The sequence below is a fragment of the Geotrypetes seraphini genome, chromosome 18 (genome assembly GCF_902459505.1).
Source record: "Geotrypetes seraphini chromosome 18, aGeoSer1.1, whole genome shotgun sequence".
NCBI classification, from domain to species: Eukaryota; Metazoa; Chordata; class Amphibia; order Gymnophiona; family Dermophiidae; genus Geotrypetes; species Geotrypetes seraphini.
The window spans coordinates 31,608,170-31,633,920 of NC_047101.1; the positions used below are offsets into that span (position 1 = coordinate 31,608,170).

Consider the following 25,751-nt stretch of genomic DNA (forward strand, 5'->3'; position numbering starts at 1 on the left):
CGGAATATCAAATTTTAATAAACAGTTATGCTGACTAAAAAACAAACAAACCTGAGATAAGACATAACATAAGAACATAAGCAATGCCTCTGTTGGGTCAGACCTGAGGTCCATCGTGCCCAGCAGTCCGCTCTCGCAGCGGCCCAACAAGTCCTAGACCTGTGTAGTAATCCTCTATCTATACCCCCTATCCCCTTCTCCAGCAAGAAGTTGTCCAATCCTTTCTTAAACCCTGTTACCGTACTCTGCCCTATTACGTCCTTAAATGTGCAAGCCTAGTTTTAAATTAGATCTCTTTCATATACGGTGCATATGGTTGCCATTCGAAGCAGCTGCAGCAGTCCCCCAGCTCTCCCCCCCCCCTCCCCGGCCTGGTCCATTTCCAAACCCATAAATGGCCCATCGCAAGAGGCACATAGAGAGTTGGAAGCATGCACGCTGTTTATGAAAGAGATCTAATTTAAAACTAGGATTGCACATTTAAGGAGAAATGATGTCTTATCTCAGGTTTGCTTTTTTTTTAGTCTTTTCAGGCTTTTCTTTAGTCAGCAGCACTGTTCTGAACCAGTGGGTGTTATTCCTTTCTACCAGCAGGTGGAGGTAGAGAAAACCGAATTCTGTCAGTGACATCACCAGCACAAGCTAAAGTGCTCCCTGAAACAACCTGTATTTGGCATTGCTGCTCAGAAGCTTTATGGCTCTTATGGGAGATCTGCATCTCCAAATGCCTATTTACTTGGCCCTGTGCTCTCGTTCAACATCAAGTTACATATAGCAGTCGTTTCACCATCTGCCAGTTAAAGGGTTAAAAATGTATTTATTTACCCACTACATCTACCAGTTCTGTGCAGGTTACAATAATAATCTAATATAATAAAATGCTAGGCCGCGCATGTGCATTCAAAAGTCGTGTTCCCTGATCCGTCGCGGATATGAGAGTGCGCATGCGCGGCCCCGGCTGCGGCTTTCAAATTAAAAAAAAAAGTTACACAGCTGCCGCGGCCTTCCTCACCCCCGGCTCTCACTGTATGGTACCGGCTCCTCTCTCAAACTGCACCAGGATCAAGAGAGGAGCTGCGGCGGCGGCGGCTTTCAACTAAAAATAAAAATACACAACTGGAGGTCACCGCTCTCACCCGGCTCTCACGGTGCGGCTGAGCGCTGGTGGCCGGCGAACCCTAATTGCGGCGAAGACTTTCAACTACAAAACCAAAAACAAAAAAAAAACAGCTGAGGGTAGCAGCTCTCACCCGGCTCTCACGGTGCGGCGACCGGCGAACCCTAATGAACACTGAATCAAAGGAAACAACCGGGGCTGCCTAAAGAAACAAAGTTGGGAGCTCTGGCGGCTGCCAATCCACCTCTAATGCTCCCTCTCACCTCATTTGCCGCCCCCCCTCTTCCCTTACCGCGGGCCCGACTGGCGATTTAAGCAGCGTGTGCAACAGTCTTCACACGCTGCTTCGGGCCCTTCTACTGCCCTTAACGGGCTTAAAGACTAGTTTTACAATAAAGCTTTAGAATATGTCTCTAGCAAATACTGCTGCTTATGCAAGTTTGACTTCTTATGGGTTCCAGATCAGTTTTTTCCTTCATGTCACTGTGAAAAAAGGAGCTTCTCACTCTGGAGCAAATATAGTGGTGCTGGACAGGTAGGAGAAGGGGGAAGTGATGAGACCAGTCTAATGCTGGGGGTGGGAAAAGGGGGCTGAGAGCTGACATGGGGGTAAGTGGGAGGCAGGAGTTGGGGCTTGGAGATGGGTCCAAGGAGGTATCAGTGGTGAGAGAAGGGGAGGAGGGGAAGGGAAAGAAGAATGGGCATATGCAGGGGAACCCAGACAGATAATGGGGAGAAGGTAGAAGAAAAATAGGATGAAGGAGATGCTGGGGAAGGAGAGAAGTAAATGTAAGAGAGACAGGACAATAGTTGTTAGGGAAAGAGGGAAAAAGACAAAGGGTAACGGATAAAAGGTAATGTAGGGGAGGAGAGAAGGTTAGCGATTCTGGATTCGGGGAAGAGAGAAAGGGAAGATTTTACTGAAAGAATGAGAGGCTGTGGAAAGAGAGAGAGATGGGAGTGGGGGACTGGGGTGAGGGAAAGAGATGAAAAGCTGAACAGAGGAAATATTCAGTGGCTCTAGGGCCAGATTCTCTAAAGGGCGCTTTATCTGGGTGTAAAAACCTGGAATGGTCTACCAGAAACCATCAGGAAAGGAACAAACTACACCACATTCAGAAAAAACCTGAAGACTCACCTCTTTGACAATTAACTGTCTTCAATTCTATAGAGCGCTTCTAGGTCCCTCCTCTTTCTTCTCCATGCCCCCTTCCTCTTTGATCTGTCGCCTTGAGCCTGTATAGGTATGTGCGACTCACAAATGGAAGATAAGATTAGATTAAAAAGTTAGGCACCTACCATATAAACTCGAATATAAACCAAGGTAACCTTTTTTCCTTGAAAAAAGGTTGACCTGAATATAAACCGGGAGGGGGGGGGGTTTAATATTCAAGTGCAGTGCAGTGCCTTGCCAGGCTCTGCACCCTGTCCCCCTTCCCTCCCGATGCCGTAAGTCCTGGTGGTCCAGCGGTGGGCGTCTGTGTGTCCTAGTTAAATTAATATTTCAGAATATCAGCATCTATGTGTGTTCCTATCTCTCTCCTACTTGACTAAATACTCTTAATTCTACTTTAGAAATCTTTATAAGACTCCCCAAGCATTTCTATAATTGAATTATGATTATTGACATTCACTGGAATTAAATGACAAAACAAAGCTAAGATGTTCTGTACCAGACCTAAGTTGAACAAAAGGCCTATAATGTAATTATAGGGCTCCACAGACAGCCTGATTCATATTAGAGTGCTTTTTGAGTCATGAATTCCTTTGTATAGAATAACAAAAACAAAACTAACAACCAAGAAACCGGCTGCCTCCTGCAAACAGCAGGAATGCCACATGCACAATGTTAAGGGTCTAATATATGCAAAACAAGCAAATCATAACAGGTTTATCCAGCTCGGTCACTAAGCTGGCTACACATTTCATGCTCTAAGACCTAGCTTTGACTTTGCCTGGTGTAGTGGCTGAAAATCTGTCTAAGAAACTAACGGATGGATTTAATTTCTTTATCCCAAGTGGTTATGCTTCTCTGATCATTTTTCTTTCCTTGAATCCTGCTATACCAGTCCAAATGAGTGAAGGTTATCCCTCCATTCAACAAAGCCAAACTGTTTGCCTTCCCTACAAGCTGCTATAGTAGAGATGCAACCACTGCACCTGAATCAAACTCCTCTACCTTTCATGACCCCTCCCAGAAGCACTCATTTTCTACCCTCCTGTCAAATAGCCTTGCCTTTGCACAACCTCATTTTGTTGTCCTGGGCTAATCCTGGACTTCTGGGTTAAGTTTTAGATTGAGCTGACAGGACTTGAGGAAAGAAACTTACAAGGCAAGGCAAGTAAAATTCAACCTTCTTCATCTTTGTCAAACCAGTCTAGATGATATACTATGGTCAACCCTTCTCGGGGAGAGAGGCATCCAGGGCACTCCTCATCACTGTCTAGCCAACTGCTGCTCATCTTTTGGCTTGGCTGTCCAGCCTTGGTTTTGAGAATGAATACAGGGTTGCCCGTGTGTCTGCTCCTACACTGTGCAAAATATGAAGATCACACATGCCAGGGATGGTGTTAGGCCCAGGAGGGAATTAGGGCAAATGCCCCCTGGCTAGAGAAAGCCCTAAGCCTGCTTAAAGCTGAAGATGGCATGGGCCAATAGAGGGCTTTAAGGTCCCCTCCCAAATTTCCTGGGCCCTACCCATGTCTAACACCAGCACTAGCAGGATAAACATTTCAGTTCTTATCTCAGCGTTAGCTACGTAATGAGATAATCATCGTTAAGTGTTCAGAGCATGACTCCACCGTTGTACTTTCTGCCACATTATGTGGCCTATGTCATCCCCTCTCACACTGACATAGCACTTGTGGCCACTGTTCAATATGTATATACAGTATGCCTTTGCAGCAAATACAACTTCCCAAATAGGTATTAAAGAAGCTCTCCTGTAGGCCTATTCGATGCCCCTGTGCCTTGTATTATGTGGGGTGTACTACCAGAAGTATTAAAATCCGGATTGGGGAACATATGAGCAGGATCCAATCAGCTACACAAGAAGCACCACTGGTAGCCCACTGGTTAACAGAATCATATGAGGTTGAAGAATTGTGGTATTTGATATTAGACACTGTTGTCAGTGTGAGAGGGGGTGACACAGCACACATATAGTGGCAGAAAGAACAGCGGTGGATTCATGCTCTGAACACTCTCCATCCAAATGGACTCTAATGAAATTGAGTGGTTAGTGTTTCTCTAGCCACTCTTGTCATCAGAAGCACCATCTGTTTTGACAATTTCTCCATGCCGTTAAATAATATTTTGACAGACAGGTATTTTTTCAGTTCGCTGTATCCTTAACAATACATACTCAGCATTAGCTGAGTATGCCTTGTACTTTCTAGACTAGACTATTGCAACTCTGTTTTCAACGGCATCACCACAAAGGAACTCAAACGGTTTCAGCAGGTCCAAAATGCAGCAATCCGACTCCTATACGGCCTCAACTACCGTGACCCCACCTCTCCAAGCAGAACATTGGCTACCTATCAGGAAACGCTGCATCTTCAAAGCTCTAGTAATTGCTCACAAAAGATTCCACAACATAACCTCTACATACATAGCTTCCAAACTACACCAGTACACCCCCAATCGCTCCCTTCGCTCAAGATGAAGGCGCTTCCCCCATGGAAAATCCCTCCAGATGGAAACGGCCCGGAAACGCTCACACAGTCATTTCATCCCTCAGCTCTGGAACCAGTTACCTAATCAGATAAGATCTCAGAATTCACTGATGACGTTCCGGAGAGCACTGAAGATCATACTTTTCAGCTGAACTGCGACAAGCAGCAAAGACCATTCCTTTCATCTAAACAGACTCAGACAGACTGCCTTCCCCTTTCTGTAACCCACCTTTGTGCCCTTGTCCAATCTCAAACTTAGTCTCTGTGAAATTTCAACAATTTTCTCCCATCGCACCCACTTCCCTAAGACCTGACATGTCCCCACTTTTGTATAACGTCTGCATTGTGAATGTCCTGATGTAACCCATTCTGAGCTCCAGGGAGGACTGGCTAGAAATTGAAATAAATAAATGACGTCATCACAATCGGATGTCACCCCACGTGACTATTTCAAGTGAGTTTGTGGCGGCGCATCTTTTGTCAGTTATGCTCAAGACGCCTCCGTGCAAGCACTTATCAGCTATTAGGAGTGGTGTGTATGAATTGAGTTTTCTACCTCCTACATGCCCGTACTAGTTAAATGTTGGGGTTGCAATGCAGTTTGAGAGCACCCGCACAGCAACCCCCCTTTTTATGTTTACTGATATGTAGAGTTGCTGCAAATCTCTCTGTCGGCAGTTCTCACTGCCAGTAAACGATTTGGAATTTCCACATTGGGTTTCCTGAAGCAGATTCCGAAACGGGGCCACGTTGAGACCCCTGAATTTCATCTCTTGCACAAATAGTGATAAAACAGTGATTTAAGTAATAAAGTAAATACCGTGACTCAAGTAATAAAGAACAAAGAAAGTAGAAAAAAATAACAAAATATGTTTCAGATATTGATTGAGAAAACATATGCAATGACTGGACGGTGAGCTCTGTAAAGGGGTCATATATAATTCTTTAATACAACAGGAGGGAGTTCTTTATTTGTATTTAATTGGTATACTTTGAATTATACTTTTCTCTTCTTCTATTTCTTGGCAGATGAAATTTAATGTGGAAAAATGAAGAGTAATGCACATTGGTAAGAATAGACTAAATCATAGTTATTCGATACTGGGTTCCCCAACAGAAATCAGCACCCAAGAAAAAAATCCAGTGGGTCATCGTAGACCATACACTGAAATCTTCTACCCAGAGTATTGTGGCAGTGGACAAAAAATCCAAACAAGATGCTAGGAATTATTAGGAAAGGGATGGAAAATATTATAATGCATCTGTATCACTTCATAATACATATCTCAAAAAAATATATAGTGGAATTAGAAAAGGCTCAAAGAAAGGTGACCAAAATGATAAAGGGGATGGAACTCATCTCATATGTGAAAAGGCTAAAAGGTTATGGCTCTCAGCTTGGAAAAGAGACAGCTAAAGGGGGGGGGGAGAGGGATAGGATAGAGTGGTGTAGAACGGGAAAAGTGAATCAATTTTTTTACTCTTTCAAAAAGTATGAAATGACATGGAAATATCTTTAAAACAAACAAGAGGAAATATTTTTACACTCAACAAATAGTTAAGCTCTGGATGTGGTTCCAGCAGTTTGTTTATCTGGGTTTAAAAAAAGATTTGCACAAGTTCATGGAGGAAAAGTCCATAGTTAGCGATTGCGAAAGACACAGGGTTAGCCACTGCTTGTTCTAGGATCAGTAAGATGGAATCTTGCTACTATTTGGGATTCTGACAGGTACTTGTGACCACGGTTGGAAGGAGGATACTGAGCAAGATGGACCCATGTTCTTAGGACAAAATCCATTCCCCTGTTGCAGGATACTTCCATGACTGCAGACCAATTTGCAGTCATTTTCAGCAACAAGGTTCTCAATCAGGAGTGCCCACACTTTTTTGACTTGCGAGCTACTTTTAAAATGACCAAGTCAAAATGATCTACCAACAATAAAAATACTAAACATATACCCCCCCCTCTTTTACTATGGTGCGCTAGCTAAGTGCCTTAGTAAAAGAGCCCCATATTTATTTATATATATACCGAGTGCACCTCTTCAATTTTATTAATTTTTAATATACCGACCATCAACTGGTATCTAGTCGGTTTACAATAAAATGATAAAATAAGAATAGGAGTAATGCTTATAAAAAGTAATACTTGTAAAAAAACGCGATGGTGAGGTTAGAAAAGAGGGGAGGGGGAGTAAGAGTACATTATTAGTGGTGAAGAGAAAAGAGAAAGGGGAAAAATAAAAAAGGGTTGAAGGGAAAAGGAAAGGAAGGGGATAAGACATTAGGGATGGGATCGCTTCTTGAAAGCGGTTGGCTGACTTGATGATGAAAGGTTCAAGAGCAGTAAAATGCATCTTGAAATAAAAATGTTTTTAGTTTTGTCTTGAATTTATCGATTAGTTTTTCATGACGAACTTGGGATGGCAGAGCATTCCATAAAGTGGGAGCGACTACAGAGAAATTAGATTTCCTGGTGTAATAGAATTCCTTAATTGAAGGGACGGATAGTAGGTTCTGATCAGGTGATCTAAGAGTCCAAGAGGGGCTGAAAGGGATAAGAAGTTTATCGAGGAAAGGTGGTTGACGGGAAGATTTGATTTTAAAGACCAACATGAGGGTTTTGTAGGTAATGCGGTGTGTGATAGGTAGCCAATGGGCTTCTTTCGGAAGAGGAGTGACATGATCATATTTCCCTAACTTATAAATAAGTTTTATTGCCGTGTTTTGAATAAGCTGTAGGCATCGTAATTCTTTTTGAGGGATTCCATTGTAGAGAGAATTGCAATAGTCAAGATGTCCTCCAGATCTCATTCCATTCCCCAACCAACATCTCTCTCTGTCCTTCCAGAAGTCCAGCTTTTCTTCCTCTCTCCTCCACCTCTCCTCTGTTCTGATCTTGCATCTCTCTGTTCTTCCTCAGGGTCTCTCCTCCTCTGTCTCTTCTGTCTGCACCTCCCATAGTCCAACATCTGCCCCCCTCTCTTCTGCCTCCTCTGTTTCAGGTTTCTCCCTCTCTCTATCTTCCTTCTGCTAACATTTTAAGTCCTCCCACCTTTGGTCCAGGTCTTTGTCTCTCTCACTCTCTTTGGCTTCCCCCTCCCCAGGGCCTGGCATTTCTCTCTCCTTGGTTCAGAATGTTTCAACCTCTCTAACCCATCTAGTAGTCCAGGATCTGCCTTATCTGCCTTGTCTTCCCACTCCCTTTTGGTTCAAGGCTGCTTTCCCGCCCCTCCTCAAGGTCCTTTTGTCTCTTCTCTCCCTCCTCCTCCCTGATCCAGCGTCTCTAAGGCAATCCCCCTCCCGACGGGGCCCTCGTGACGGGCAAAATTTTACCCTGACGTGCGGGGCCTTATCTCCGCTGCTTCCCTCAGACTAGATCATCGAGCTGCTCCCCTTAGACAGGATCCCTCACCTCCATTTTTCCCTCTGGGCCTACCACAGTTGAAAGTTCATTTGGCAGCCTGCAGAGTGAACGTAGCAGGCTGCCGTAGGCTTCTGTAGCACGTTCCCTCTGCTGTGGTCCCGCACCACCTCTGACGTCGGGGACAGGACAGCGGCAGAGGGAATGTGCTAGAGAGGATAACGGCAGTTTGCTACGTTCGCTCTGCAGGCTGACGTAATTCCACTACTTTAAAGGTGAGACAGTGACTGGGGGAATGCTAGGGAGAATGTTGGCTCTGCAATCTACCGGCGTTGCCTTTGCGGTCGACTGGTAGATCACAATCGACATTTTGGGCACCCCTGTTCTAAATTTTTAGGCTTCTCTGCCTGACCTCCTTTCTCTGAGGTGAGTTTCCAGCCCTACTTTGAAGGCATTCCTACCCCTGGTTACCTATCTACATTCACCCTTCCCTGTCTAAGCTAATCTCTAAGATACGTTCTTCTACCTCTCCTTTGGATCCTATCTTTATGTCATAGATAGAACTAGTTTGTGAAAAGGTCTGGTTCCCTCTGAATTAAAACTTGCCTCAGTTGATAGAGGGATCAGCCTTTTTAATTATCAACCTGTATCTCTACCCTTCCATTCCTTTTTACAGGACTGGCTTAACCTATGGATCATGTGAGGCTCTGGCCCAGGGCACCATCGATAAAGGGAGCCAAACGCCTGAGCTTGTGATGTCACTGGCCCATAGGTAAGCTGGCCAAGAGGTAGAGAGAGCTCACATGAAGAAAAGAGAAAAAGGAATCAGCTTTGGATTTGTGAAATCCAGTGGCTCAGTGACAGCAGTCATTAAACCAAGGGATCCAGGTTCATATACTATGTTAACTTTTTATATATATATATATATATATATATTATTGTGAGCCTTCCAGAAACAGAAATGTACCTACTGTACCTAAATAAATGTCGATCTTTTGTTGTTACAGCTTATTCCCCTGACGAAGCTTAAGATAGTGACACAGGGGCCCTGTTGGGAGTTTGCAGAACGGGGACCGTTGATGAGTATCGTCTGGATTTGAACACATTCGGACCCTTTGTGAACACCTCTTTTCTGCACCCTGCTTACACATCTTGTGGAAGAAATTCCTGCTGCAGATAAGTTTTTGTTTCTTTCTTTGCTTTGAGTTTTGTGAAGACTAATATTTTATAGCTATTAAGAATTATTATGCTATTTATATAATCAATATTTTCACTCAAGTAAGGAACAATTATATAGAGTGGAGCTGTTCTAGACCAAGGATGGGTCTGCCTCTTCAAAATTATTTTTGAAGCTGCTTTGTCCGAGGATTGAGTTTTTTTTATTTAATCTACCGTGACACTGAGGTCTTTTCTCCACTTTTAAAGCTAAACCTGTGGCATTTCCTTCCCCACTGTTAAATGCTTCCTGAATGCATTATATTGTCTACTCTGACTTGGACATCTTTTCAAAAATGTCCCCCAATGTGTTTCCAAATGAACTGCAAGTAAATCCAGAAGTGGCTGTATTGGCAACATTAAGCACCAACTGAAGCAGAGGGAGAAACAGTGGTGATGGCACAGAAAGGCAGCACAAACTGCAAAAGAACCACCACAGGGCAAACTCAGAAGTACTGGAAACTAACCAGGATGCTAGTTCTACATAAAGGTACAGGTAGAAACAACCAATGAGACTTGATGAAAGAAGAGAATGTTTTCTTGAGCTGAAGTGGGCAGTGTGAAAAAGTGCACCTCAGAAAGATAGCAGAAGCAGTTGACAGTGAGGGGCAAAGAACAGCCTCCCTAAACAGATTGTGTACACACCCTGACAACAGTAATGAACACTAACTCTATAGGATCTCTCAGATTTATTAAGAATGCTTTGCATGTGCTAAAGAGAGTTGTTTCTGGACTTCATAGGTTGTAACAGAGATGTCAAGTTACCCAGTTCCAGGAGTAGAATTGCTAGATAGTGAAAACTTTTCTAGCCAACTCATACTAAAAAGTAGCCCCAAAATAGCCTAACAATCTTGACACCCAAAAACCCAACATAATAAATAACTTACTTTCATGATAAATACAACTTCCGTTCTAAATATGTCCATCTTCATCATAACTCTTAACATTATGAAATAAAAGCCAAAGTAAAATATCAAAACAATTCAATGGGCTGCACACCTGTCTACTGAAAAATACTAAAAGATGTCTTTCCACAAAATGGAAAAGTTAAAAAAATGCATAAATCTTTATGGAACTGCTCATTACCTTTACAAAACACTGAATGAAAGTATTGCAGTACACCTCATGTCATTCAGCAGTTAAGAAAAAAAAAAAAAAGCGCAAATCTGACCTAAAGTTCTCCTGTTAGGTGTTGCTTACATTGCAGTTTAAACTAAAAATATGAAAAATACAGGTCACTGTGTGAAGCAACAATACACAGTATGAAGCTTTCAAATTAAGCCAGAGTCTTGTCACTATCTTAAATAGGACTTCCCAAGTTTTATGATAGTGTGGTTTAATCCTAAGAGTTTTGCAAGGATGTGTTTAAACTTATCATGCAATCACAGCATACTGTTCAAATGAAGGGACCCTATGATTGGAGCCTCTAATAAACTCATGCACACCTTTGCTACTTAGTCTGAACTATGTTGTGTGTAAATGGTTCAGCTTTGGTAGGCAAAGATGAGTGACCCATATGTTTCATATTTTTAATCTACTTATGAGATCTTGTTAGTGAGCAATTTTATGCAGGTTAAGATATTAAACTGCAGTATAGGCAGCAACTAACTGGAGAACTGTAGATTAGATTCGGTTTTTGTTTTGCTTTTTCTAAGTGCCAACATGACATGACAGTATCACACTAAAGAGCAGGTGCACCTCAAGGCTGCGATGTGTTAGTGCTTTGTAAAGCTAAAGAGCCATTTCCTACAAACGTATTTGTTTTGTAAACTTTCCAGAGGTTGTTGTAATGCCAAACCCCAAACACCATTTACAAAAAATAATAGGTGTGCATGTGCTGCGTTTTGGCTCTATTCACAACAAACAAAATGTTACTTTAAACCAAGAGAGGTGTCTTTTTTTCCAAGAAAAAGAAACAGCACGATTACCTTTGAATCAAGGAGTGTTTCTCTCCCCCAAAACAGCATCAAAGAATAAACAGACAAGACTTCTTAGGGAGGCCGCAGTGAGCCTGCCAGACACTTACTGAGAGATCCTACTGACACAGGTGAAGTGTGCACCCAGGGCTCCCTGCGCTAAACTCTCACTTCACTGCTTCCTTCACAAGTGTCTGCCTGAAAAATGACAATTGCATTGGGTTTAGTAGCTCTAAAACACTGAAACTCTGAAACCTGCTACAAGAAGTAGGTGGCACTACCAGAGGGAGGCTTGGAACACACGCAAGAGATGCTACTGGAGCACCAAAATGAGGCTTGGATTAATTACGACTTGGAACACACGGAGAGAAAGATTATTGGAGCGTAGGTGGCAAGGCTAGAATGAGGCTTGGAACACACGCAAGAGATGCTACTGGAGCACCAAAATGAGGCTTGGATTAATTAAAAGGGACTTGGAACACACGGAGAGAAAGATTGTTGGAGCGTAGGTGGCAACACTAGAATGAGGCTTGGAACACACGCAAGAGATGCTACTGGAGCACCAAAATGAGGCTTGGATTAATTAAAAGGGACTTGGAACACACGGAGAGAAAGATTGTTGGAGCACCAGAACGAGGTTTGCAATCAAAGACAGAGGGCTGGAAGACAGATCAAAAAAAAAACTCACACTGGGGCTGATGGCACAGAACATTGTAAAACGCCAGGTTACAAAGCAATGTACTGTAGTTTTATTGGGTAATGCTCACCACAAACATGCAAATTAAATGCATGGTGGTAAAAGGAGTGGGAACATGTCTATCATCTGCAAATAAGCGTAGAGAGGTGCAAGGGACAGAAATCAAACTCGTCCCCGCCCATCCCTATAAACTTCAGAAGTAGTTATTTCATTTAATTATGCTACTATATTTAAAGCAGTGGTCTCAAACACGCTGCCCGGGGGCCACATGCGGCCTGCAGGTACTATTTTGAGGCCCTAGGTATGTTTAGCATAATCACAAAAGTAAAATAAAGCAGGTTCTTCATCATATGTCTCTTAAGCTATAAATTACAATATTATTATTAAGACTTAGCCAAAAGGAAAGATTTATAAACTACTAGTGTTTAAGCCCGTTAGATTAACGGGTGCTAGAATAGATGTGTGTGTCTGTTTTTCTTTCTTTCTCTCTCTCCCTTTGACCGCTGTCTGTCTGTCTATGTTTATTTGTTTTTCTCTCCTTGGACACTGGCTGTCTCTCCTTGGACGCTGCCTGAATGTCTTCCTTTCTGTTTGTCTCACTGGCCCCCTGTGTGTCATTCTTTGTGTCTGTGTCCTTGTATCATTGCCCCACCCCCCCAGAGCAAAGTTGTCTGCCCCCAGCATACCCCTTCCCCTCTCCCTGACTGTCTCTCCATGGCCCCCTTCTGTCTTCCCCTTCCCCCCCCCCCCTCCGAGCAAAGCTGTCTGGCCCCCAGCAAACCTCTCCAACAAAAGCATCCCCCTGTACCTGCAGCATCGGCACGACACCCTTCAGCCAATCGTGAGTGCTCAGAGCGCGAGAGGGAGCGGGGCCTGCAATTTTTTAAGCATCGGTGAGGAAGGAGAGGTTGGCCCAACTCAGGGGCTTTGTGGACAGTCTTCTGCGGCTCAAAGCCCTCCTCCCAGCAGCCACTTCCAGCAGCACTCCATACTGCCTTCCTCCCACCGCCCAGAGTAGATGTCTGTATGTTTTTTTGTTGTTTTTTTTATTTGTCTCTCTCTCCTTGGACGCTGTCTGTCTGTCATTCTTTGTGTCTGTGTGTCTCCCTGGTCCTCTGTCTGTCCGTCTTTCTTTCTATCTGTTTCCCTGGCCCCCCTGCTTGTCAAAATAGCCCTCTTTCCCTCTCCCCCTGTTCTGCAATGCCTACCTGCTCCGTGGCCCCTTCTGTTCCTCCCCCACCTGATTGCTGTCTGCCCCCAGCACACCCTTCCCCCCAAAGCAGCCCCTTTCCCTCTCCCCCTATTCTGCAATGCTTACCTGCTCCATGGTCCCTTTCTTCCCTCCCCCCATGATTGCTGTCTGCACTCATCACAACCCTCCCACCAAAACAGCCCCCTTTCCTGTCTGCTCCATGCCCTTCTTTTTCCTCTTCCCCTCCCTGCATCCATGGTTTCTGCCACCGCTGCCACTCCTATTTAAAGCGGCCTGCTGAGGTTCGCGGCCGGCTGTAGCGAACCTCGCAGGCCGCTGTCCACCTCAGTAGCATGTTCCCTCTGACGCGATCGCGTCAGAGGGAACGTGCTACCATGTGGAGAGCGGCCTGAGAGGTTCGCTACAGCCGGCCGTGAACCTCAGCAGGCCGCTTTGAACATGAGCGGTAGCGGCTGTTGCGGGAGGATGGGGGGGGGGAGTCGTTGACATGCAGGCCGCTGTGAACAGGAGCGGCGGCAGGACCATGAGGCGGGAGTGAGCTGTTCGGCTTCCCCTATCTGGGGAAACCGCCGTGCTGAGGAGAGCCGGAAGTGAGTTTTTCAACTTCCCCTATTTGGGGAAACCGCCGTGCCGAACTCAGCTGCGCGTCGGGAGTGAGTTGTTCGACTTCCCCTATCTGGGGAAACCGCCGTGTCGAACTCAGCTGCGCGTGGTGCCGTAGTAAGCGCGGGGCATGCTGCACTCTTGGCGGTCACGGACATACAGATCATGGAAGCACGCCGATAAGAATGCGCATGCGCCGCCTACAGTTTTATTATATAGATAAAGAGTTTTATGTCATGCAAAATTGTCATTTCTTTAATAAGACATTAACTATTTTTTCTGAGGCCCTCCAAGTACCTAGAAACCCAAAATGTGGCCCTGCAAAGGGTTTGAGTTTGAGACCACTGATTTAAAGCTATAAATGGAAACAGCCCAACCTACTGGAACAATAGACTAATTCAATCCACCTCAACCAGACACGGAACCCACACACCCCCAAACAAAAATGTCAAACAAAGAAAATTGTATGACAACCTACTGGCCACCAGAGCAGCGAAACTGGACAGACAACTCACCAATCTGCTGATTTCAACCGCAAAACCTTCAAAAAAGAAACAAAAACCCTGCTCTTCAAAAAATACATAAAACCAATATAACACAACCAGATTTGTCCCAAGCTTCTCCTGCAATACTATCTACTCCTTAGCAAATTAGAAAATGTTCAGACTATTACTTATGTACTTCTTAATATCATGACAATTCTTACGTAATCCACCTTGAACCGCAAGGTAATGGCAGAATAGAAATCACTAATGTAATGTAACATAATGTATTGAATTAAAGCTCTGGTAGAAACCCATTTACAAATAAGCAAAGACACTTTATTAATTTGGAAATATTAATTGGGAAGAATACATACTTTGTAAATGGGTTTCTACCAGAACCTCTAATGTAAATATAAAATATAAATACTCAACAGATGAGGACCCCCAAGCTGTCAGCTGAGGACTTCCTCTGCAGTTGGCAGCAGTAGCATCCCTGGGTCACAGATGCTGGCACCTCAGTGGCTCATGGATGCTGCCAATGACTGCTGTACTTGGTGGAGGGGAGTTCTGGCCATCTCTAGAGGAGGTCCTCAGCTGGCGGTGCTTGGGGATCCCCAACAGCCACAGCAAGGGTCAGCAAGTACTTCAGCACTGTAGAAATAAAACCAGAAATGCATTTCCTTTTCTTTTGAACACAATACAAAGACATCTGCTATATACATTTCCCAAAGCTAACATTTTAGTCAATAAATTCCATTTTTTACCTTTGGAGACTTATTTTTCTATTAAGTTGGTCCCAGTTTCTTTTTTCCATTTTCTGTAAATTCTTCTGTTGCTGTCCATTGGTTCCTGCTACCATGGTCCAGCATTTATCCCTCTCTTATCCCCCGGACCATAAGCAACATATAAGCAATGCCTCCGCTGGGTCAGACCTGAGGTCCATCGTGCCCAGCAGTCCGCTCACGCGGTGGCCCAACAGGTCCAGGACCTGTGCAGTAATCCTCTATCATGCATCATCTTTCACTCCTGCCCACCAGCCCCATGCTCAACATTTCTCCTTCTATCACCCCTCTCCAGCACCATGCCACATCTCTCCCTCCATTCCCTTCACCACTATGTCCAACATTCTTCCCTCTTGCATCCCTTTCAATTTGTCCTACTGTTCTTTTTCCACCACATTTCTCCCTTTCATCTTTCTCTTCCCTATACCTCACTCCTCTTTCTCCCATTCCCTGTGTACACCATCTCTCTTTCCCACTCATTAACACACTTGCGTACAATTCTCCCTTTCTATTCCCTCCCCCACCTCAGCATCTCCCTCCCTTCCTCTGTCCTCTCTCCTAGGTTTATGCCTTCTGTGTCCAAAAAGCAAAAACTTCCTCCCTCCCTTCTGTGTCCTGCATTTGGCCCCTCCCATGTTCCAATGCGCTTCCTCCTAGTGCGTGTGTGCCCGCTCCCTTTTTTTTCCCCCAGAGAGAAAGCTTTTCTTTCTCCATCAAGAAGTAGGCTACATTTCAGTTTCTTTGTTTTGCAATATGTGTGCTATCAGGTTTCGCTTGCAATAATTTTTGACTCTTTAAATCTTCCTGATAACCCTTTAGGAGCTGGTTGAGTAATGTCTTTTTGTTATTTGGTCGAGAGGAGGGAACGGATTGCCTTTGAACTCAATCACTGCCATTTTGGCTCAGTCCAAGTTCTCTCTTTTAGGGATCTGAAACATGTTTATATAATTTTGATCTTGAGATGAGAAAAGTGGTGGCAGCAACTTGAAGAGCTTGTGGATTAAATATTTCTCTGTGAGCCACAAATTGGCCATCCTCATTGCTTTTTCATTTGTGTCACCCTTCTTTCCATAGTCAATCAACCACTCTGCATAGATCTGCAGCTCATCAGCCCGGGCCCAGGTGGTTTTGATTCTCTTCTGTCAGACCAGGCCAGTGAGAAGGTTCCGCAACATGTCGATCCTGCCGAGCCCAAAGTGCCGGACCACGCGCCCATGCGAGATAGACAGTGCCGCCCCCTCCCACAAGACTGTAGCTCTCAGAGCTGCACTTCTTCGCAGAACAGTGGGCCCTCCACGCTGCACATGGCTGATGCAAAGCCTTCCCTCCGATGTCAGCTCTGACGGGAGAAGACTTCAGGGTTGGCTACATGTGACATGCTGGGAGTGTTGCACGCTGGAGGAGGGCAGGAAAAGAAGACGAGCCACTCGGCTTGAGCTGCCTCCAACCCCACGGGATCCCTGAGACCACAAGGGGGTCCCCACAGGATTCTCGCAACCCAAGGGGCGTCCCTACGGGATCCCCGCGACCCAAAGGGGAACCCACGGGTTCCGCAGGATTCCCGTCATCCTCATTCCCGTGCAGCTCTCTACATAAGAGCTGAGCGTACTGCACAACCTAAGTAGAGTGTAGAGCCATGAGAACTGGAGATCTAATCAAGCAGCAGCGAGGGCAAAAACAAAAATCTACAGCAGCAAAAGCCTCTTTGCTACAGTGAGTTCAGGTGTTTTTGTGTATACGCAGCTGGTAAGTGTAGCTGTACACAAAACACACACATGGCCACTGAGTTTAAAATTCAAGCAAACGGGGGGGGCAATAATTTTTATTGATATTTAAAGGAAAAAGTCATACATATGTAAATCTCAATACAACACAAGATAATATAGGCCATATGTATGAACAAAAGATAAAACTAACCAAAACAAACATTTAAAATTTATAGTGATATAGTAAATGACAGTAGATGAAAATTTGTATAGTCCAATCTGCTGACATTTATTCTCAAAGCAATACTGAAGCTAAAAAAATAGTAATTATTCATTTTACTTGCTAAGTTTCAGTATAAGATGTCTTCCCCTTCCCCCTCCCAAAAGGTAAGACCTGTATGAATGTGGTATTAAATACACAAAATTGCTCCTGATCCTTCTTGCATGCAAATTAATTTTTCAGTTCTATAAGTATTCTAGGATGTATACCATCAGGTCCAGGCGATTCGCTACTGTTTAATTTATCAATTTGCCCCATTACATCTTCTACAAATCTACAGAGATTTGTTTCAGTTTCTATTGCTCATCAACATTGAATACCATTTCTGGAACCTCATTTCTTTGGTGAAGACTCCCCATAGATAAATAAACATTTTTTTTTTAAATTTATTAAACAGACATATCCTACCTAATACTTAAGTGGATTACAAAATTTTTATAGACTGCCTTTCGACAAGAATCAAGGCAGTTTACAATTTTAAAAATTCAGAAAGGAAATCCATTAAAAGAAAAAAAAAAATACAGTTTTATTTTAATTTTCCCCTCAGCCCTCTCCCCCCTTGCCATCTGTGAACTGGTAGCTGCCCCTCTCTCTAATCCTCCCCCCCATCCTTTCCCGAAGTACCTTTCAGGTGTCCCCAGCAGCTGCAGCACCTCATTTTTGCTGCCTGTGCCAGCCACAGAGGTTTTCCTCTGTCACATCCTGCTCTTGTTGATATAGCTTCCTGTTTCCTTTCAGGTGGGATGCAGCATATAGAAGCATAGGAAGCAAAAATGAGTTGCTGTGGCTGCTAGGGACACTTCTGAGGTACAAAAATACAAACAAAAACTGAAAGAAAAAAAAAAGACCTACTATTCAAAGCAAATAGGAGAAGGACCCCAAGATACAAAAAAGCTATTCCAGCTACTAAAAGTTCTCACAGACACCACACCCTACCTAGCCAACAGCAACTCCCCCCTCCCTCAGCCACTCTCTTAGCCACATACTTCAAAAACAAGATCGCAAACATCAGAATCACGTTCAATGGAATTTCAATGGTCAGACTTCAACAAACTATATAATAAATACAGCCATGCAGCCTGCGACCTCAACCACTGTCCCCCATACTTATTGAAAACTTCGAGCACACTATTCCGCTCCCTGCTCCTACAATGGATACAATCTCTATTCATAGATGGACAGTTCCCCCAAGACCTCAGCCAAATCATCATAACTCCGATACTAAAAGACCCCAAAGGAACAACGGATCAACCATCCAACTACAGACCCATAGCCTCAATCCCATTGTACGTCAAGCTAATGGAAGGCCTAGTAGCCAAAACCTTAACCTCATACCTAGAAAACCACAATTTATTCCACCCCACACAGTCTGGCTTCAGAACCAACTATAGCACTGAGACCCTACTAGGAACACTAATGGACACAGCTAGACAGCATCTCTGTACAGGCAAGAAAATCATGCTCATATAACTAGACCTCTCCGCAGCCTTCAATCTGGTAGACCATAACATCCTCCTACAAATGCTAGACTCCATAGGAATCTCAGGCAAGGTTCTCTCATGGTTTAAAGGCTTCCTACAATCCAGAACCTACAGGGTTAAAACAATTAAAGAAAAATCAGAACCAAGGTCCAACCCTTGTGGAGTTCCCCAGGGATCACCTCTATCTCCCACACTATTCAACCTATACATAGCCTCCCTCAGCTCTTGCCTAGACAAACATGGTATAACCTCATACAGCTATGCAGATGACATCACCATTCTCCTCCCCTTCGACCACCCAGAACCCACCATAACAGGCACAATACACAAAACACTCGAAACAGTAGCAATATGGATGACTGAACACAAACTAAAACTCAACCCTGACAAAACAAATTTCATCCTCCTAGAAAACAGCAAAACTCCAACCTTAACAAACATAGCAATAAACTCGATCTCATATCCCATTCAACCCACACTAAAACTTCTTGAAGTACTGATTGACAGAGGCTGTACCATGCAATCTCAAATCAACAAAGTAATAAAAGCATCATTCGTGACTATGAGAAACTTAAGCCAAATCTGAAAATTTTTCGACAAGAAACAATTCCAACTTTTGGTACAATCTCTTATCCTTGGACTAATTGACTACTGCAACATACTATACCTCCCTTGCCCAGCGACCATGATAAAGCAATTACAAACAATACAAAATACAGCCTTAAGACTCATCTACTCATTGAAAAAATATGACCACATCACAGAAGCATACCACGACTCACATTGGCTCCCAATACAAGCAAGAATACACTTCAAATTTTACTGCCTACTTTTCAAAGCTATTAATGGAGAAAGCCCATCTTACTGGAACAACCGACTAACTCAATCCACCTCAACCAGACACAGGAGATCCCACTCACTATTCACATACCCACCAACCAAAAATGTCAAACGAAGAAAACTATATGACAATCTAATGGCCTCCAAAGCAGCAAAACTAGACAGACAAATCACCAATTTGCTGTCCTCGACCACAGACTACAAAACCTTCAAAAAAGAAACTAAAACCCTACTCTTCAAAAAATACATAAAACCTATTTATCACAACCAGTTCCTTCCCAATCTCCACCCACCACACCCACTACCCCTTTCAAATCTAAAATGTTTCTAATTATACAACATGTATCGCCTCATGTTCCCGACAATTCTTATATAACTCCTATGACAATTCTTATGTAAAGTTACAATTCTTGTAACTCCTGATAAATCTTATGTAATCCGCCTTGAACCGCAAGGTATTGGCGGAATAGAAATCACTAATGGAATGTACACCAGGGAGGGGCAGACATGGGCCACCAGCAGGAGAGGAAGATGGGGAAGTGAAGTGCTGCCGTTGGTTGGGTCCAAGCCAAGAATGAGTGGGCCTGTTCCCACCCAGGCCTACCCTTAGCTACACCACTAATGTACAGAGTCACAGCTGCAGAAAGCACCATGGTTTGATATTCAAAGTATCTATTTTCTGATGGATTCCCTTATCTTGCCATGGAAACATATGGGAATCATCAGTACGGAAACTTGATCTCTTCCTCCTTCCTCAAACATTACATTAGTGACTTCTATTCCGTCTGTACCTTGCAGTTTTAAGCGGATTACAGTGTAAGATAGCTGGACATTTCCAGGAAGTTAAAATTACAGTATAAGGTAGCTAGACATTTCCAGGAAGTTACAATTTACAGTATAAGATAGCTGGACATTGCCAAGAAGTTGCCATTTAGGGGATGATTACACAGTAGATGCAGGGGATGCTTATATAGTGGATGCAAGGGGATTACAGAATAAGGGTGTTGAATAGAAAGGAAGGGGGACAATTAGGATCACTAGGAAGGAAGAAGAGGTTTAGGGTTGGTTTCGTGATAGGGTCAGAGGGGGGATACAAGTAGAAGGAGGAGGTTAGCTGGTAGTTTGTGTGGAAGGCGGAGGAAGCAAGGGGGGGGAATAAGAAGGTTGTATAGTTTTTTTGAAAAGCAGAGTTTTGATTTATTTTCGGAATGATTTAAAGTCACTTGTAGTTGTCAGCAGGTTGAGGATGGAGGGGTCCTGCTTCGCTGCCTGCGTCGCCAGGAGGCCATCGTACATTTTTTTGCGCTGAATTCCCTTAAGTGGCGGGTAGGAGAATAGGGTCTGGGTTCTTCTTGGTCTGGATATGCTGTTATGATTTAGCCGGTTGTTGAGATAGGTTGCTGTCTGCCCTTACTATCTGGGAACAGTGCTGAAAAGCTTTTTCTGCTCCTGGTTATTGTTGATGGGTTAGAGTTATAAATCCTGTGCTGTTAGCCTTGAGAGCAGTTTGCAATAATTTCTTTCATGACTAAGACAGGACAATTAATGAATCAGTCCTTCAGCAGTCAGAACTCCTGAGTCAGAGACACTCAGATTGCCCACGTCAGCTACATGATAGATTCTAGTTAATAGGATCATTTTTAATACACCTGATATACTTTGTCTAACTCAAAAAATGGTAGAGGTAATTCTTTGTAACAAACTTGACTTTCACAACTAGGTATCGCCTATATCTTTTTAAAGATGCTTTTAGTGATTAATTGACTTTTTTACATTTTATATTGAATCTTTTTTGCAGTCCATATCAAATTTCTGCACCTCTCCCTACTGTTTTTATCCTTAAATGTTTCTTTTATATTGAATTGTATTTCTTCCCATTACCTTCCCTATTGTCCTCATGTATGTTTATTGTTCTATTGTATATGTTTAGTCATGTTATGTGTTTTAGGTTATTTGGATTTGTTTTAAGTTGTTCTAAATATGTATTTTTACCCTAACTCTGTAATTCATGATGTACATCGCCTAGAACCTGGAATGGGCGATTAATCAAATCTTATAATAAACTTGGAAACTTGGAAACTTATACAGGATATAATAATAATAATAATAACTTTATTCTTGTATACCGCATTACCATGGAAGTTCTATGCGGTTAACAGATGAAGAGACTGTACGTTTTCAGCGAAGTTACATTTTCGGCGACGCTGCATTTACAGTGAGGTTAATTATTACAGCTAAGTTACATTTGCAATGAAATTACATTTGCTGTAAGTTACATACAGCAGTGTTACATACGGCGGTGATACATACTGCAGTGTTCGATAAGGCAGAGCAGAGGCATTTAGTATGGCGAGTAATGAAGAAGGGATAATTAGTTAGATTGAGTGATCCATTTTGTTAAGTCATTTAGTGGCTAACAGGATTGGAGGAGTCGGAGAGTCTGGAGGTAAGTCGGAATTGAAGGAGGAGGCTAGTAAGAAGGGGGAGAAGTTAGAGGAATTTGTCAAAAAGGTAGGTTTTGATTGACTTCCTGAACATTTGGTAGGGGGGAGAATTGGAGATGAGGGTTGTGAGGCATTTATAAGCTGGTCTGGTTTTTGATATATCTCATGCATATTCAATGCATGCAAATTTATCTCATGTATATTCATTGTGGATACCTTGAAAACCAGATTAGCTTGGGGGTTCCCTGAGGACTGGGTTGAGAAACCCTGATGTTTAGAAAGTAATTGTATATACTGGGCTCATGTGTAAAATGTTCTCTCATACAATGTTCCTCCACACGCTGTCATACTAGGGTTAGCAGATTTTCCATCTGATAGAAGAGGACGCGTGGCCACACCCCGTTCCGCCCTCCCCACCCCCACAACCCAGCCCCACACAAACCTTGTCTCTTTGGGCTAGGGCTGGAGTGCATCTGAGCATGCGCAGATGCACGCCAGCCCCGGCCCCAATCTCACCAGCTTTTCCAAATCCAGACAAAGTGCCTGGTTTTGAAAAGCTGTCCAGACTCCCGGACGTGTCCTCTAAAACAGGACATGTCTGGGGAAATCCTGATGTCTGGTAACCTTAAGTCATACTTAATGTGACCATACGTCCTGTTTTGAACAGGACTGTCCCGTTGTCCCCACGCAGAGCTTCGGGATGCTGAAATGTCCTGTTTTCAGAGACAGTGTACCAAAGCTGTGCGTGGGGACAATGGGACAGGCTTTCGCGGAGCCTGGGCTCTCTCTCCCTACTTCCCTGCCGCCGCTGCAGCAATAGGGCCAGGCGAGTGCAGTGACTGCGCAATGGCCGGCCCAGAAGCCTTCTCCCCAACATCAATTCTTACATCGGAGAGGAAGTTCCGGGCCAGCCAGGCATCGGGGGAAGACTTCTGGGCCGGCCGTTATGCAGTTGGTAGTGGGGAAGCAGGGAGAAATTGTTGTTGTCAGCGGTGGCGTGGGAGGAGGCAGGGAGAGAGAAAGAAAAAGTTAGGGGAGTGTGGCGGCGGTAGCTTGGGGGGTGGCAGGGAGAAAGAAAGACAGAAATAAAGGATGTACAGTTAGAAGGAAGTGCAACCAGAGACTCACCAGACAACAAAGGTAGGAAAAATGAGAGGGCCGCCGCATGAGCGGACTTTTGGGCATGATGGACCACTGGTCTGACTCAGCAGTAGCAATCCTTATGTTCTTAACCTGCTGTCTATCCCCTCATTAAGGCACATCAACACCATGAGAACCAGTATTTTTTCTGTTACGACCTCTTCAATTTGGAATTCGGCTCCCAGCCATGTTAAGAGAGATAAATTTAAATCCAGTTTAAAAACATTTCTTTTCAAAGATGCGTTTCAATCATGATCGTCCTTTTAAGGATATTTTAAGCTTACCAGTATGTTAGTCCAGCCACCCTGGCTGACGCTCCTGCTTCCCCCTCCGTCTGTCTTTTCCCTTCTCTGTTCTTTTCTATCTAAATATTGTAGTTCTGCCCCGTCTCCTCTCGTTCCAGTAAGTCATTGTTTGTCAGTTGTTCTTCTGTTCTTTGTTTTTGATGTTGTTTTGTTGTCCCTTTATAGTTTCAAAAACTTTGTAAAACCGCTTTGATTTTCGAAAAGGCGGTATATCAAATTTTAATCAAACCTGAAACCTGAACTGCAGAACAGCTCGAGCCAGTACATAAACAGCTAAATGTAGCTGTATAAAATTTTAAAAAATCCATTTTAAAGCAGAATTTCCTGAGGAAAATGCTTCCATTTCCCACGGTCAAATAATAAACCTTTGAGCATGTTCGTTTACCCTTCATAAAGCTGCAATGGGATGTGCTCACTGAAGCTGAAAACTACTAGAGAACTTTTCAGCGGCGTGATGTTTGCAATTTTGCCACTCACACTACGTTGTAAATGATGAAATATTCCAAAGCAAGGAAGTGCTCTGCCTTTATCCACTAAAAGATTACTTCTACTAATCTTTTCTACAGCGCTACTAGACAATATGCAGTGCTGTACACATTCTTTGCAGGGGCTTCCTCTATCCCTGGTGGGCTCACAGTTTTGTACCTGGGGCCATGGAGCGTTAATGACTTGGCCAAGGTCACAAGGAACTGAACTCAATTCAACAGGATCTCAGCTGCTGACTTATCTCCAGAGTGCTACTGAACTGTAGAGAGTTGTGAAGGAGACAGTCCCTGCTAGAATGAACTCACAATCTAGTCAATCAAGACAGAAAAAAAAAAACCCAGTGAGAAGTAACAGAGCATAGAAATACTGAAAGGGAGACAATTAAAGTGTTTATAGTGCCAGGAGGAGGGATTTCCTAAGTACCTCTGGAATACTCACCCTCTTTATTTGAGATTTGAACGATCCTTTGCTTAATTCGTGCCTCACCTTAAAATGTATTCTTTCTCGCTGGCATTTCCTCCTGATTCCTTAGTAATGAATCCACATATTTCCACCGTGCGCCACAATCGTGTGTCCTGGAATAGTCAACTTGACCAAACAATAGGAGTCCAATTTCAATAAATCCTATACATAAGAAGTTGCCCCCGCTGAGTCAGACCAGAGGTCCATCTTGCTCAGCGGTCCGCTCCCGCGGCGGCCCATCAGGCCTAGTGCCTGATTAATTCTGTAACTTACCTCTAATCCCATCCCTATAATCTACCTCTACTCTTATCTCATATACTCAGAATCTCTATATGCTTATGGTATAGGATATATTTCAATAAACATGGTTTGATTTTAAATTTCAATATCCAGCCTTATGTTTTTAAATATGTGAAGTGTTCAATCAGTACCATTCCAACTGCATGTGAGCCGCTTCATATATTTAAGAGCATAAGGCTGGATATTGAAATTTAAATGTTTATTGAAATATATCCTATACCATAAAGCATATAGAGATCCTGGAGTAGTCATTCAGGCTCCCCTCCCAGCTATTTACCTTTCTTCATACTGTAATTCTTTCCTTTCCCTACTACCCTTCCCTTTCATATGATTGTCTCATTCGTTTAATTGGAGTCTTCTCTTTTCCCTCTCACCACACAATTTATTTTTCACTCATAAATATGTGCTTGTACCTCTAAATCAGTGGTTCCCAAACCTGTCCTGGGGGACCCCCAGCCAGTCAGGTTTTCAAGATATCCCTAATGAATATGCATGAGAGAGATTTGCATATAATGGAAGCGACAGGTATGCAAATCTCTCTCATGCATATTCATTAGGGATATCTTGAAAACCTGACTGGCTGGGGGTCCCCCAGGACAGGTTTGGGAACCACTGACATATAGGGTTGAGGATGCAGAACCCAAAGTGAGAGGAGTTAGGAGTTGGAAGCACTCTCAAAGTGGGCTGACATTTATAGGTGGTCCCTGCTCTGAAGAGCTTACAATTTAACTTGGACATACGCACATAACATATAGCAGTGGTTCCCAAACCTGTCCTGGGGGACCCCCAGCCAGTCAGGTTTTCAAGATATCCCTAATGAATATGCATGAGAGAGATTTGCATATAATGGAAGTGACAGGTATGCAAATCTCTCTCATGCATATTCATTAGGGATATCTTGAAAACCTGACTGGTTGGGGGTCCCCCAGGACAGGTTTGGGAACCACTGATTTAGAGGTACAAGCACATATTTATGAGGCAGAGAAACTCAGTTATGCGAGATCAGTATTTTTTTAGAACATAAGAATTGGCGCTGCTGGGTCAGACCAGTGGTCCATCATGCCCAGCAGTCCACTCATGTGGCGGCCCTCTGGTCAAAGACCAGCGCCCTGAGACTAGCCCTACCTGCGTACGTTCTGGTTCAGCAGGAACTTGTCTAACTTTGTCTTGAATCCCTGGAGGGTGTTTTCCCCTATGACAGACTCCGGAAGAGCGTTCCAGTTTTCCACCACTCTAT

The 25,751-nt window shown here is 43.6% G+C and overlaps 1 protein-coding gene and 1 long non-coding RNA gene across 5 annotated transcripts in view; one reads left to right on the plus strand and one right to left on the minus strand.

Moving 5' to 3' along the window:
- SIL1 (SIL1 nucleotide exchange factor) overlaps nucleotides 1-23,266 on the minus strand; it is a 179,685-nt gene extending 156,419 nt beyond the window's left edge. Inside the window, exon 1 of one of the 4 annotated variants that reach the window (XM_033927650.1) lies at nucleotides 23,246-23,266. The gene's annotated coding sequence lies outside the window, so the exon portion shown is untranslated. Of the gene's footprint in view, nucleotides 1-2,255; nucleotides 2,318-11,302; nucleotides 11,595-23,245 lie in introns of those variants that run through there. The other 3 variants (XM_033927648.1, XM_033927647.1, XM_033927649.1) reach the window with 3 other exon arrangements.
- Nucleotides 11,797-17,210, plus strand: LOC117351807. Its single transcript, XR_004537516.1, has 2 exons — nucleotides 11,797-11,927; nucleotides 16,145-17,210. It is a non-coding gene; the product is annotated as an uncharacterized LOC117351807 (long non-coding RNA).
- Nucleotides 23,267-25,751: the final 2,485 nt, after the last annotated feature.